The sequence below is a fragment of the Coptis chinensis genome, chromosome 2, assembly GCF_015680905.1.
Source record: "Coptis chinensis isolate HL-2020 chromosome 2, ASM1568090v1, whole genome shotgun sequence".
Classification (NCBI taxonomy): Eukaryota; Viridiplantae; Streptophyta; class Magnoliopsida; order Ranunculales; family Ranunculaceae; genus Coptis; species Coptis chinensis.
The window spans coordinates 97,686,301-97,701,680 of record NC_141457.1 but is presented as its reverse complement, the minus strand read 5'-3'; the positions used below and the strand labels follow the sequence as shown (position 1 = coordinate 97,701,680).

General features: G+C 37.1%; 1 long non-coding RNA gene and 1 pseudogene across 2 annotated transcripts; one reads left to right on the top strand and one right to left on the bottom strand.

Moving 5' to 3' along the window:
* Positions 1-2,216: 2,216 nt before the first annotated feature.
* Positions 2,217-4,208, top strand: LOC147519419 (uncharacterized; annotated as a pseudogene).
* An 8,206-nt stretch (positions 4,209-12,414) lies between these two features.
* LOC147519418 (uncharacterized) lies at positions 12,415-13,535 on the bottom strand. 2 transcript variants are annotated; one of them, XR_015214224.1, is made up of 3 exons: positions 13,421-13,469; positions 13,137-13,288; positions 12,415-12,615 (listed from the first exon to the last, which is right to left on the bottom strand). It is a non-coding gene; the product is annotated as an uncharacterized LOC147519418 (long non-coding RNA). The 2 variants fall into 2 exon arrangements; XR_015214223.1 differs by having other exon boundaries at positions 12,421-12,615; positions 13,137-13,285; positions 13,421-13,535.
* Between the last annotated feature and the right edge of the window lie 1,845 nt (positions 13,536-15,380).

The window sequence follows — 15,380 nt, the reverse complement described above, 5'->3', positions numbered from 1 at the left end:
GGCCTAGACCATTAGAAATCTCGTTCCAAGCCGGTCGTTTTGACATATGGTAGGCCCAATTCCGAGGTCTGAGTCCAAAGCTACGACCTGCGGAAGTTCTGTTGACTTTTGTGCGTTATTTCTGCCTGCATTGACTTTGACTTTTCAGCTTTGACCGGGCTTTAAAAAGGTTTTTTCTCCTTGAATCTTGGCCTTTAATCATAGAACTTCTTAGTAACCAATCTTTGCTCCTTTATCTCGCAAAAGGGACACATTTCTACACATAATTGACTCCAATGCCTGAAATACATAAAAGCACGTAAACATCACTAACTCTTATTTATTAATCACATAATCGGTCTAAAAATAATATTGTTAAGGGGTTAAAACTACAGTTTTGAGCTCTTATCAAACCACCCCCAAACAACATTTTGCTTGTCCTCAAACAGATATGAGAAAATAAAATAAGTAACCAAAAATGGAGTTCTAACTAATGTCGTTTCGCTGAGTGTGATTGCATTGACCATATGCAACAATGCCTTAAATCACTAGGAATTCCCTAGTGGACGAGTTATAGCCTCGTGAGAGTTTTCTAGTGAAGGTACTCACAAACTTCATCTATACTACAACGACTAAGAAATAAAACTATTGTTTCCTTACTTATTCTCATATATCTATCCATCTTACTAGCAATGAATACAGAATAATCAAGTCAAAACCTAAGCTAATATATGCATAATAATCAATCATCTATGAATAAACATATATAAAATGAACTATGTTATGAAATGCACTAACAGGTCCGTTTCTGAAACTTTGGAATAGCGTCCTTAAGTAGGTCCTCACATAAATGTCAAGACAAAAACCACTATGATTTTTCCACTCAAGTTTTGCTCACTCCAGTGCACAGTGGGCACACTTTATCTTACAATCTTAATAACACACAAGAAAACCGAAGTCGATCAAACACATCTGTCACTTACTATCACACTAATCTATTCATAATTGAGCTAGAGGTCTTTATTAGGTGTTGTGGGGATTAGGTGATAGTTTAAGAATGAACGAAATAGATATTAAAAAAACCAATCTGAGATAATAGAGTCTTCATATTATGTATTTTAGAGAAAACCTTGTTCTTACTTTGCTTATACACTTTGTTTTCATCCTTAACCATTTTTTTCTTTTTCTTTTGGCTTTTGACTCCTTCTATTCTGTTTTTGGAGTTCTAACTTTTTATTTTATTTTATTTATTTATTTTTCTTTTCTTTGGATCTTTTCTTTTCTTTTCTTATTTGAAGCGACTAACAAATTCTTGGTTTCAAAGGTTTTTCTCTTTATTCTTTATTTCATCTTTATTCTCAAACTCATTCAAAGATGGGTAGACTGATTTTTATTTTTATTTTGTTTTGTAAAAGGATAAAGGATTTGCGGTTTATGAAAGGCTAAAGAAAGGCTCTGAGGGACAATTAGCGAAAATAATTTCATATAGGTTTGAATTTCAGCTGGCTATATCGATCCAAAGAGTTCCTAAATTCTCGCTTATGATATGGTATAGTGAACAAGCAAGTGGAAGCGTGATTTCTCTATTCGAATTTACTTCTCCCTTGTGTCATTTCTCAAATATTTTACTCATATAAGGCTTTAGGCTATATTCTCACAGGATTTGTAGAATAAGTATACTAGCCTAGATTTCAGAAACTTACTGCCAATACAAACATAGATGCTCATGCAATATCTTTATATAAAGATGCAAATATTATTACCTACATATTAACCTAAGTTTCTAAAAACTATTCTAATACAAAAGCTAATGTGAAACTTCTAGATTATTAAGAGCTATTGTGGGAACCACTTGCATCAGAGTTTGGACGATATCAGGGATCATCTGTTTCATGTTGGTTTTGAAAAAAGTTAGAAAATATGGATATGGCATGGGGAAAAGCCTCACAGTGGAAAGTCTCGAAGTGTCAACACGCATGAACCTCCATGTCAAGACTTTGATATGGAAACCCCATGTGATTTTGGGGACACGGTTAGAATGGTTAATGATGCATATGAGAGTTTCACGGGGAATCCTGAAAAGCTTTGTAAATTGCTTGAAGATGCTGAGAAACCTTTGTACAAAGGTTGCAAAAAGCTATACAAAGTTATCATCCCTTGTGGAATTGTTCAACTTGAAAGCCATTAGTGGGTGGTCAGACACGAGATTTACCAAGCTATTGAAGGTATTGGGAAAAATGTTGCCGGATAATAACAAAGTGCCACAATCCATGACCAAAGCTAGAAATATTTTGTCTACGTTTGGAATGGAAGTTCAAAAAATACATGTATGTCCCAATGATTGCATACTTTACAGAGGAGATGAGTACAAGGATTTAACTAGTTGTCTAACTTGTGGAATGTCAAGATATCAGGAAAAGAAGGGTAAAGCGCCTGCAAAAGTTTTGTGGTACTTTCCGCCTCTCCCAAGGTTTGCAAAGATGTTTCAATCTGCTCAGATATCAAAGGATTTGGTATGGCATGCAGATAGAAGAGTAGAATTTGATGGTTAAATGCGTCATCCAGCAGATTCTCCAGCATGGAAAGAGGTTGATAAAAGGTGGCCAGAGTTCGTTGAAGATCCAAGAAATCTGCAACTTTATCTTTCGACAGATGGGATCAATCCACATAGTAATCTCAGCTCTAGGCATAGTTGTTGGCCGGTTATGTTGATCACTTACAATCTTCCGCCATGGTTATGTATGAAGAGAAAATTTCTGATACTGACAATGTTGATATCAGGTCCCCGACAACCTAGTAATGATATTGATGTTTACCTTAGACCTTTAATTGAAGATTTACAGGCTCTTTGGAATCCTGGTGTGGAGGTTTCTAATGCCTACAAGCAAGAATCTTTTACATTAAGGGTTGTTCTACTGTGGACGATCAATGATTTTCCAGCTCTTGGAAATTTAGCTGGGTGTAGCGTCAAGGGATATCTTGCTTGTCAAATATGTGGTGAGAAAACTGATTCTACAAGATTGAAACACTCGAATAAAAACATATATCAGCCCCATAGAAAGTTCCTTCCAAAAAATCATCGTTATCGGAGGCAAAGGAAGGCATTTAATGGTCGCAAAGAGTTAAGATAACATCCGCACCCATTAACCGGAGAGGTGATTTCGAGAAAGCTCAAAGGGATGAAAGTTAGATGGGAAACCAAAGCCGGTGATTCCAAAGCCAAAACATCAAGAAAGAAGTCAAAGGCATCCAATGAAGAGTCACAAACACGAGAAGCAGCCTAACACTTCTGATGAGAATGAAAGTGGTAAATATTGGAAGAAGAGATCCATATTTTTTTATCTTGAATATTGGGAATTCTTGCTTGTGCAACACAACTTGGATGTCATGCATATTGAGAAAAATATTTGTGATAGCATCATCGGCACACTACTTAACATTAAGTACAAGACAAAAGATGACCTCAAAAGTCGCCTAGACCTCTTAGAAATGGACATGAGGAAGGAACTAGCACCAGAGAAAAGGGGAAATAGGACTTATCTTCCACCAGCATGTCATACGTTATCTAGAGCTGAGAAAGTAACAATTTGCAACACTTTGCGTGAACTCAAAGTGCCGATGGATATTCTTCACATTTTAGGCCAATCAGCGTGTCGATGCAAGATCTAAAAGTGTATGGTCTCAAGTCTCATGACTGTCATATTGATGCAAAGAACTTCTTCCCCGTGGCAATACGATCGGTGTTGCCAAAGCACGGAAGTATACCATCACTTTCGTTGTGTTTCTTTTTCAACTCTTTTTGCACCAAAGTAGTGGTTGTGTCCAAATTAAAGGAAATTCAAGACAATTTGGTCCTCACTTTATGTCTACTGGAAATGTACTTTCCACCATCGTTCTTTGATGTCATGGTGCATCTATATGTTCATCTTATAAGGGAGGTTGAGCTTTGTGGGCCAGTATTCTTTCGTTGGATGTATCCATTTGAGAGGCAAGTACACAGAAAATTGAATTAACTACTTTCAATAATTCAGTAAAGCTTCATCAATTTGATTGTTTGTTTTTTTTATTTTTCTTTTTTGTCACTTTTTGAATATTAGGTTCATGAAAATACTAAAGGGCTACGTCTTGGAATCGAAATCGTCCGTAAGGATGCATTGCTGAAAATTATATCCTTGAAGAAGTTGTTGAGTTTCTTAGCGAGTACTTATCCGAGTGAATGCAAATGTTAAGTCCCATCGCTTAGAAACATGGATACTAATGATATGGAGAAAGAAAATACAATTTCTAAGGGGAAAGCCTCTTGGTGGTATGAATGTTGTTGAAGTCGACGAGAAAACTTGGGAGCAAGCTCATCAATGTGTTTTGGCAAACACTAATGACGCTCAACCTTATATCGAAAATACGTAGTATAGGATTTTGTTTTTCCTTATTTCGCCTAGATAGATAATGGTGACCAAGCTTTTTCTTAACTTGATAGGAAGCATATGGAACACCTAAAGCTTACTTATCCTCATAAGTCACCAAATGGTATCAAGATGAGCACACTCGCGCACATTCATTTATTGGATTCGTAAAGGGTAAGATTATCTGAAATTATTTTACATCTAATACAACTTTGCTAAATTCGACTAAGATTCTTGGATAACTTGGATAATCGGGTTAAGGAGGAGGCAAAGCAAGCTTACGGGTAACAAACTTTCAAACACCCTGAAAGTTATAGCTCAAAGACCTCGCCGAGATGTTCTAAAGTGTTCAAAGCTATGTTATTGGTGGATACCGTTTTCATAATGGAAGGATCATGAAGCTTCACTAGTAAACCAAAACAATTGGTGTGGGTTTAATGGCGACAAACAAAGGTGCAAATTTCTAGTGCCAAGGATAAGAACCCCGTTGTTTCAGAAATGGATTACTACGGTGTTATAACTGAGATATGGATGCTCGACTATCTGGTACTCAAAGTCCCAGTATTTAAGTGTGACTGGGTTGACAACAGAAATGGCATCAAAGTAGACGATTTGGGTTTCACTTCTGTTGACCTTGGTAGAATTGGACATAAGGAAGACCCTTTTGTGATGGCCTCTCAGGCCAAGCAAGTCTTTTATGTACCTAACCAACTCGATCCAAAATGGTCAATAGCTTTGAGTACTCCTAAAAGAGTGATAAGAGCCCAAAACTGTAGTTTTAACCCCTTAACATTCATACTTTTAGACCAATTATGTGAGTAATAAATAAGAGTTAACACTAATTACATGTTTTTATGTATTTCAGGCAGTAAAGTCAATTATGTGCAGAAATGTGCTACTTTGGCGAGATAAAGGAGCAAGGATTGGTTGCTAAGAAGTTCTGTGATAAAGGCCAAGATTCAAGGAGACAAAGCCTTCATAAAGCCCGGTCAAAAGTTGAAAAGTCAACACGGGCAGAAATAGTGCACAAGTTGGTAGAACTTCCGAAGACCATATCTTTGGACTCAAACCTCGGAATTAGGCCTACCTTATTCCAAAACGACCGGCTCGGAAAGAGCTTTCTAATGGTCCAAGCCTTGGCCAAATCAGAGGAGCAAAAGTGGACGAAAAGTCTATTGAAGCCAAATCCAGCTGAAGAGCCCTTTCCGGACTGAAAGAATTGGGTTTTGGGCCCGATTTTCCGGCCCAAAACATGGCTCCAAGCCCATACACGATTTTTGGATCTGAAGCATATAAAAACAAAAGTTTAGCTCTTTGTAAATGGTAGCAAATTAGACCTAAAATATAGATAATTCTAGATCTAGTTTTAATTGTTTTTAATTAAGTTTAATTTCATTTCATTCCTTGTTTTTAGATTAAACCTTGAAAATATTGTTATTGCTTGATTAGATAAATAAAATAGTATATTCTTGTTCATTTTGATTTTTGTCATTTACAATTGTTTAGATCTAAATTCCTTTATTACTTGTTATTCATTTCCTATTTATTACCTGATATTTCAATTATTGTTTAGTAAAATTGCATAAGATAGAAGTTTTATATGATGTCTAGTTTTAATTCAATGGGAAATGATAGTAGTATGACTTAAGGCTAAACCTCCATTAGATGGGGTTGAAGAAGCCTTGATGAAGCTTGATCTTTGTTAACTTAGAAATCGTTGTGAGAGTTTATTCCACTCTAGAAGGTCGTTGATTCGACATGAGAATGGGTGAACGACATCACATGCTAGTTATTGATTGGTAGAGATGCCATGTATAATTAGGGATTAGAATTACTATTTTGATATACAAAGCATTCAATTTGGATCACGACGAATCTTTGTTAGTTGATTAAGTCGAGTTAAGGTGGATTCAATTTCCTTTAATTCTTTATCTAGATTCAAACCCTTAGCATTCTATCATTTCGTTATTCGTAACTTGTTAATTGAATTCACATCGTAGTATAGAATTCCCCTCGTAAATCTCTCATTAGACTTTGGACTGATTAGTTGACACGAAACCATCGCATGCTAAAGAACTAGGAATGGAATGAATCATCTACTCCCTTATATCTCAATAGGATTGAGAGTAAAAATATCTTTGATAAATCTAGTAACAAACCAGTTTAGTTTTACTTTCGTTTAGAGTTTCATCGCTTTATTCATTAGTAAAACTATTCATTTTACGATTATCAAATGGCGCCGCTGCCATCTTAGTTCCCTTTAGCATTGGTTTCATAGTATAATTAGTCATTTTTAAGTCCCATTAAACCCACCCACCCTTGTTTGATTCATACTATGGTTGTCCGTTTCAGCACTTAAATTTTCCTCGCGAAAATACACGGAGCGCACTGCGCTTCAAATAGAGCTACCCGCCAAACGCCTGAAATTCATTTTGTACGCGAGCGCACTGCGCTTCAAACAGAGCGCCACCTACGCCAAAACACGGACATTGGACAAGTCCCGAAAGCGCACTGCTTCAAAACGAAAGCACCACCTCGCTACAAAGACTAGGAACTCCGAAGTTGTCTCCGAAATAAGCATTTTGCGCTTCAAACAGAGCGTGCACTCGCACCTCTCTGAAATTGCCCGATTTCCTCAGGTTTGTTTCAAACTTTCCATTTCTTCAAGTTTTCAGTGTTCTAACTTGTTATACACACTGAGCACGCGTAAACAAGACGTTATTCGCAAGCGAAGCAAGGAGGCATTCAGGTACTCTTTTCTTCCACACCTCGCATCTCCAGTTAGAGGTTTATACTACTATATCAAGATTGTTTGGAGTGTTGTCGTGTTTAAACTTACCCTTGCATGAGATTGAGGTCTGGTCGGAGAAAAACACCGAACGTAATTAACCGTCAACGTCAACAAACACGTCTATCTAGTATACCAATCACTACACCTCTAGCTACTTTTCCACACACCACACCTAACACAATGGCTGAAGAAAGAGAGACTCCTCTCTCCGACTTTTCCAAAGCCTTGAGCGATAGCCCTAAATCTTGCATTGTTCTAGCAGACCCAGTGGGGGATTTTCGAATCCCCCCAAACATATTTAATTTGTTACCCGTTTTTCATGGTTTAGACCATGAAAAACCTTATCAGCACATGCGTAGGATTGAACAAGTCCTTACAACATTCCACCATCCTATGGTTGGTGCGGAACAAATTAAACCGAGGGTATTTCCCTTCACCTTAGCCGATAAGGCGCCTTGGTTAACTAACCAAAGCCTAATTCTATGGACTCGTGGGCTAAACTTGTTCAGCTGTTTATGGAACATTTTTACCCACCCCTAAAGACAGATGAGATGCTTTCCAAGATTCATTTCTTTCGACAAAATCCTCATGAATCATTTTTTAGAGGCTTGGAATCGTTTCACCGATCTCCTTATAGAGTGTCCACATCATAACCTAGCGAAAGATCAAACTAAGTTTCCTAAGTAAAGGAGCCTCGGAGGCTTACAAATTTTTCAAAGGACTTCTACACCACCATAAAGAAGTCATTGACATAATGAATGGGGTAGTTTCCTAAGTAAAGGAGCCTCGGAGGCTTACAAATTTTTAAAAGATCAAACTAAGCGCAATAATAATTGGGGGGGTAGTGATGATATCCCCCGCTCTGCTAGTTCTTCTTCAACAGTTAAGGCCGTCAGTATGTTTGAGATGAAACCCGATCCAGAACTTAAAAATTTAATCGAATCTCTAACTAAAAAGGTAGAGGCTATTTCTGTTCAACAAAAGCCTATCCCCATCATGAATGTCAACTCTAACCCATGTAATTTCTATTTGAGTCCTAAGCACCCTGACTCTTATTGTCCTCTCGCCTATGAACAACAACAATCAGAGCAAGATAATGTTTGCTCCATTAATAGCTATCCTATTCCTAATGCCCCATGGAGACAAAATTCCAACTTCAGTTGGCGAAACAATCAACAAGTTACACCTCCAGGGTTTAATAACCAAAATGTTAGGTAAGCAAACAATTATAACCAAACTCCACCTAGGCAAGGACAAGGTCAGGGGAATTATAATAATTATAACAACCAAGCGCAACCACGACAAGGTCAAGCACAAGGTCAAGGTAATTATAATAGTTATAATACCAATAGAGGTATCGTTCCGGTTAATAATAATAACTATCACAACCCGCCCATAAATAATCAACGTGAGATAGTTCCAGTCGCACCACCTGTGACTACTACGCCTACACAACCGGATCGTATCGACGCCTTTATACAGGTTACCTAACAACTTTTCCAATCAATGACTCAATCGAACCAACATATCTTACAGTCCATAAATCAGGGCATACAACAGTTAGCCCAAGAGAAAGCCCAACCAATAGGTGTTTCCGTGCCAAGCGATACCAAACCCTAAAACAAAACACAAACCCTTTGAGGTAAACGGTAATACTAGTACGGAAACTACAACCGTAGGTGAGCTAAATGTCATCACCACTCTCCGTTCTGGTAAAGTGGTGGATAACAAAGTAACTATGCCTATAGTTACCCCACCAGTAGTCCCTACACCGGATATCAAACTAGATACCAAAATAGAAACTGAAGAGCCTACCACTGTAGAGGTACCAGTTAAACCACAACCTAAGAAACAGATACCCAAGGTTAGACATCCAGTTGAGCCATACACTAAATATAGAGAGAAACCACCGTTTCCCCAGAAATTAGCCATGCTAACCAGGGATACAAACTTTGAGGAGATTAGGAACATTTTCAAAAATCTAACGATAAACCTTCCTTTTCTCGAAGCTATTAAAAAGCTACCTAACCACGCTAAGTTTTTAAGGAGTTGTGCACTACTAGGTGTAAGACCAACATACCTAAAGACGCCTTTCTAACTGAACAGTTCCCAACTTTATCAGAAAATAATGGAATTGTTAAGTACAAGGACCTTGGTCGTCCTACTGTAAAATGCACCTTAGGATATTCCCACACGACAACCGCTTTATTAGACCTGGGGGCGAGTGTTAACTTACTCCCATTTTATTTGTATAAACAAATAGGTCTACAGGAAATGCAACCTACAAAAATGACGTTGCAGTTAGCGGACAGGTCTATAAAGTGTCCTAAGGGTGTAGTGGAAAACGTGCTTGTTAAGGTTCAAGATTTCTACTATCATGCAGATTTTGTTATCCTCGATACAGAAGTCGTTAACGACTCTGTGCCGATCATCTTAGGGCATCCCTTCTTGGCAACTGCCAACGCGCTTATAAATTGCCGCGATGGTAAGATGTCATTATCTTTTGGCCATCTTTCTGTTGAGGTAAATGTTTTTAAAATGATGAAACAGCTTACTTAATCGTCTATAGATGGGGAGGTTAGCATGATAGAGAGCTTAGCTCAAGATTATTTTAACAACATGTTTCCCGAAAACCATATGTATAAATTCCTTTCTTTTGGAACTTCAGATTTTGTAAATGACCCTACTTAGAGGAAGTCAACACCATCCTTGAGTCCACACCAATTGTAAACCCTTCGGTTGCTCTATATACTGAGTATGAAGACTTGCTACCTAAGCAAGTATTCATTACGCAAGATGAGGACCCTAATGAAACATCTATTGACATTCCTTCCACCCCGGTGCTTAAACCTCTTCCCCCGGAGTTAAAATATATTCAACTTGATCCGGATGGTAGTCATCCAGTAATTATATCTTCTCTGTTATCTAAGGATGAAGAGACACATTTAATCAGGGTGATTAGGGAACATCGGTTTGCGATTGGTTGGTCCCTAGCCGACATTAAGGGAATTGACCCTAATGTTTGCACTCATCGTATCCATTTGGAGGATAACGTGAAGACTTCTCGCGAACCTCAGCATCACTTGAACCCTGCCATGAAAGAGGTGGTTAGGGAAGAAGTCTTACGATTACTCGATGCGGGTATCATATACCCAATCTCCGATAGCGAATGGGTAAGTCCCATTCATGTAGTTCCTAAGAAATCGGGGTTACCATGGTACGTAACGCTAAGGGTGACTATGTTTTCACACAAGGTCCTATGAAATGGAGAATCTGTATTGATTACAGACGTTTAAATGCTATGACATGAAAGGATCACTTTCCTTTACATTTTATAGATCAGATGCTCGAACGTCTAGCTGGTCATGCTTTTTATTGTTTTCTGGATGGCTACTCTAGCTATTTTCATATTATTATTGATATTGATGACCAAGAAAAGACTACCTTCACATGTCCCTTTGGAACGTATGCCTATAAACGAATGCCTTTTAACCTTTGTAATGCTCCCCGTACCCTTCCAAATGATTGTATGCTTCATATATTTAGTGACATGGTAGAGCGCTTTATGGAAGTTTTTATGGATGATTTTTCTATATATGGAGACTCCTTCACAGATTGCTTGTCAAACACTACAACAGAAAAGACATTTAAAATCACTCCATAAGTGATGTCAAAAATATACGACGTCACTTTTGCAAGTGATGTAACTGGTGGCGGCGTGAAAAGTCGACATCACTTTTAAACGATGTCCACAAGTGATGTTACTTCACATCATTTTTAATTGATGTCCACAAGTTTTTGCATCAAATCGATGTCCACAAGTGATGTTATAACGTTACATCACTTTTTAATCGATGTCCACAAATGATGTTATAACGTTTAACATCACTTTTTAAGTGAAATCAATAAGGCCGATTAACATCACTTAGGAAGTGACGTCTCATTCAAATTCTAAATTACTTGTAAAGTGATGTGAAATAACTCTATACATCACTTTAAAAGTGATGTCCCATTTATCAAAATAATTAAAAATAAAATAAATAAAATAATAAAAATAAAATAAAATTGCCAATATCATCCCAATATAATACCATTTTCCTAGTCATTTATCATCAAATAAAGATGAAACGTATCTTAAAATCACATTCATCACACAAATATCATCTCCAATTACAAATATTACACTAAATACAAAAAATTGTAACGAGCCAACATATACCAACAAAATCTAATCTGCAGTACCGAACTGAGCCAAAGAGAACACAATCACCCAACCAAGAACCTATCACAGCCTGACTTGATGCAATCAATTTAATCCAAGAACCTATCACAGCCTAACTAACCACTCTGTTTTCTTTTTTCTACAGTACGAAACATTGTACTAGAAAATCAATGCAGACTTGTACTCATGCAAGAATAGTTTGACAATGTCTAGATCTTCATGAGAAGCAAGATAGGCTATACAAGGAACAAAACCAGGCAGTCAGATAATGTACTTGATAGCATAACAAGTTTTCCCCGTGATCCATCTTACACAAACAAAACCCTTGGAGAGTCACCAAGAGAAATATTCTTCAAAGCACGCCCGAGATATTAGCATGGTCAAAGATGTAAGGCTCAATACTCCTATTATTTTCAACCTAGAACATGTGATGCGTTAAATGAAGCAGGAAGACCAAATGAATAGAGAATAAGAACAATAAAAGCAAATACTATTTTGATTTAACATATATTTATATTTGAAGATGTCATACTATGCTAAGAAATTCAGCTTTCATTTCGGCGGCGAAGTTTCTCGATGAAAGAGGTGACAAAGATGAACAACATCGGATTTGCAACCTCCATCATATCCATGATCTCCCCATCTCCGTGAAAGAGTAAGCACCTTTCGCGATGAATTCCTAAAAATTATCAAGTAGTAGTTAGAACTAATGATGAGTAACCCCGCATTGTAACTTATTCCAAATTGTAAGACCGACAAAGATGTACTTTGTTTTGATGAGAAATCAATATGGATCTACCTATTTTAGAAGTAACCTTCTATGCAAGAGAGGGCGAACCAGTCTCTGTCGTCGCGTAATAATCCCCAGCAGTCCAAATTTTGGTTAAGTTTTCTTGAGAGGAGAGTGAAGAGCCAAAGTCGACAAAAAGAAGTAACCAAAGATGTAGAAAGTGCCTTAACAAAGAAAAGTGACTTCGTTAGGACTCTAAATATACTAACACAACTTCACACAATAGGCTCTCAATGCCCCCATCAAGTAAAAATGTATCATACCAGTCCTCGTGCGCCAAGGCAAAACCTAGACACAAAAAGCCAATCCAAGAAGGCATTCAGAGAGATAGCACCCATGCTGATTAGAAAAGGCTGTTTCCCATCTCCTAAAGCATAAAACACCATGACTAACAACTCTCGGACGATGTAGAATGGGGAGCCAATATCATCTGTTTTATACACAAAAAGTTTCATTATGTAGAAATTTTTAGTGGATTTAGTTCATTCATTTGTTTAGCAAGAATCAACTTGAAACAATTCAGTTTATGAAGAATAAACTACCCAAAGAAACAGATATCTAATTGCCTTAGTCATTGGTATGCAACTATACAACTGTTAGAATTCTAAGAGGAAGGCCCAAATCACCCAGGGGAGATGTTCCACAATGCTAGTAAATATATATGGGTTTGACAAAAACTCTATTAAATCTCAAGTAATCATTACAACTCTGACTTTATCCAAGCCGAATCGATAGAAGACTTTTGAGTCCATGTAAAATTTTTGGGTTCAAAACCAGTGATTTGTTTTCTTCGAAAGTCACTGACTAAGTTAAGCATAAGCTTCCTGGCAAGCAAGCACTTGTCCCGCCTCCCAACTATATAACACATATATACCCATCACAATGTGCTTTGTTTTAACATATTATGTATTTCCTGACAATATCAAGAAAAGGGTAATAGACAAGACATACCGATTAAATTCATCTGAATCATGCACAAGTAGAAAAAGCAGGTCACTTTGAGTGAGATCAGAATCAAGACAAATAGGTGCACTGTAGTCCCTTAAGATAGATGGAATTGGTCTCTCAAATATATTTGGAAATATGAACTCGTCTTCCTTCTACTTTGCATCATAAAGAAAAGTTTGATTAATGAAAAAAAATTAAAAACTCTTATTTGGTCTACAAAAATCAGCAGTGGGGACATGGGGCTAGGTTAAATAGAGGGAAGATCAAAGCTTTTGAGAAGGGCTTACCCTCCATCTAGATGTTCCTTGAAAATTTGGTCAAATGCCCGACAAAGTTCCAAGATAGTATATAAATGACCCTGCAAGGTAAAGTTGTAGCAAATTTGGTTATGAACTTGAACTCTCATAGATATAGCTAGATCTAAGAACTCAAAACTCTATTATACAGATAGCTAGATCAGTGAACGCAAAAGTCACTACAAGACAAACATGAGATAACATTGTTCATACCCCCCGCGTCAAGAGTAATAGGCCTCATGGGGTGGTCCATCTCGATTCAAGTTCATCAATGGTTTTGTTAATCAAGGATGTGATATTTGGTATCGCGCTCCCCTAATAACTCCTCCAAGTGCTTTGCAAAACATAAAAGTACAAAAATGAGTTTCCATATTTATGATACCATCCAAGTGTATCATATCCTTTCTCTGCTAGAACCATATAATCGATAAAGGGAAACAAAACTTATTAGTATCTTACCTTTAACAGAAGTTTTTGCGAGATATTCTCAACCCATTTTACTTGCTAAGTGTCCGTTATCGACTACTTGCAAAGTATTCAAGCCCCCTACGCCGTGCAAAAATCATGTCCACATTTCTATTGATATCGGCCTCGAGAACAATTCACAACTCCTACCCAAGGATGTTGCACCCTATATGCTCTTCCTTCAAGAACCTTTTGGTTTCACCAATAAAACAAACAAATACATATGTTTCGAAATCAATCCAACAAAGTAGAAGCACCCCAAGCAAGGTAATAGGAGAGGAGCAAAATAAGCTAAAACAAATATGAATACACAGCAAGTGTTGTATCTTTAATCAAAGATATATTAAAATCCAAGAGATAAAGAAATTATTCTTCACCAAGAACTTCAACAAATATGAAGTGTTGGGAGAAACTTCACCAAGAACTTCAACAAATATGAAGTCTTTGGGAGAAAGAATTTTAGTGAAAAATTCAAAATATGACCAAAAGAGTTCTACTTTGTGCAGTTAATGGACGCTTCACAATGAAAAGGATCTTAATACTTACATTAACAACATTTGTTCCCTTGTCCATCAAATCTAGCTTTGTCAACACAAAGAAAAGTCATTTTACCCGAATGCATTTAGAAAGTATATATTCACAATTTCAAAAATAGTACATTGACATTGTGGTAAAGATTACAAAGAACACCATTCACAAGAAAACAACAACTTACATGTCATAATCTGAACAAAGAAACAATATTAAAGATATCCGGATCATACTCAAGACCAAACACCTAATCCAATGGTGAACTCAGAAAGCACAAGAAGCTTTAAAAATGTCTTTGAAAAGTATTTTTGAGAAAATAGATAAAAGTTAATATAGATCAAGAAGTAATCGACATCTTCATCCCATCTCATCAGCTGCTTTGAGTGAATACATGGCATGACCTGTTTTTGCGGAGATCTTGTGCAGTGTCCGGATCCTCGTGGAAACCTTCCGACCTGAGTGAGTGACAAATGTTTCATCTCAGGCTTTCCAGCTTTCCAAAGAACTAACACAAACAAGTAGCAAGGTTTCTTGAATGGGTCCTCCCAGAGAACATAATGTCTACCACCCTTCAACAGAATGAGACAACAATTAAAGTGAAAAAATTAACATGAAGATGATTTAGTTCCAGTTCCAAATCCATATTCCGAAAAGAAGTTAAAAATACCTCAAGTTCTCCTTGTTCAATTAGGTTCCCATTTGATAACAGAATCGATACGAGAATACAAACTTCTCCATCTCATTGCCACATTGAGTATGACTAAATTTTGGGAGGCTTAAAACTCTTCTAACCGATAAGTCCTTAAATGTATTCAAATAGATTCCGTGTCTAGGCAAAATTTGTTCTCATTCAAGAAAAGCAACCAACCTATTTCCTCTACCACAACATCAAGACATGTTGTATTCAAGAACAATCAAAAAATCGACAGATTACTACAAAAGGAACCATGCTACC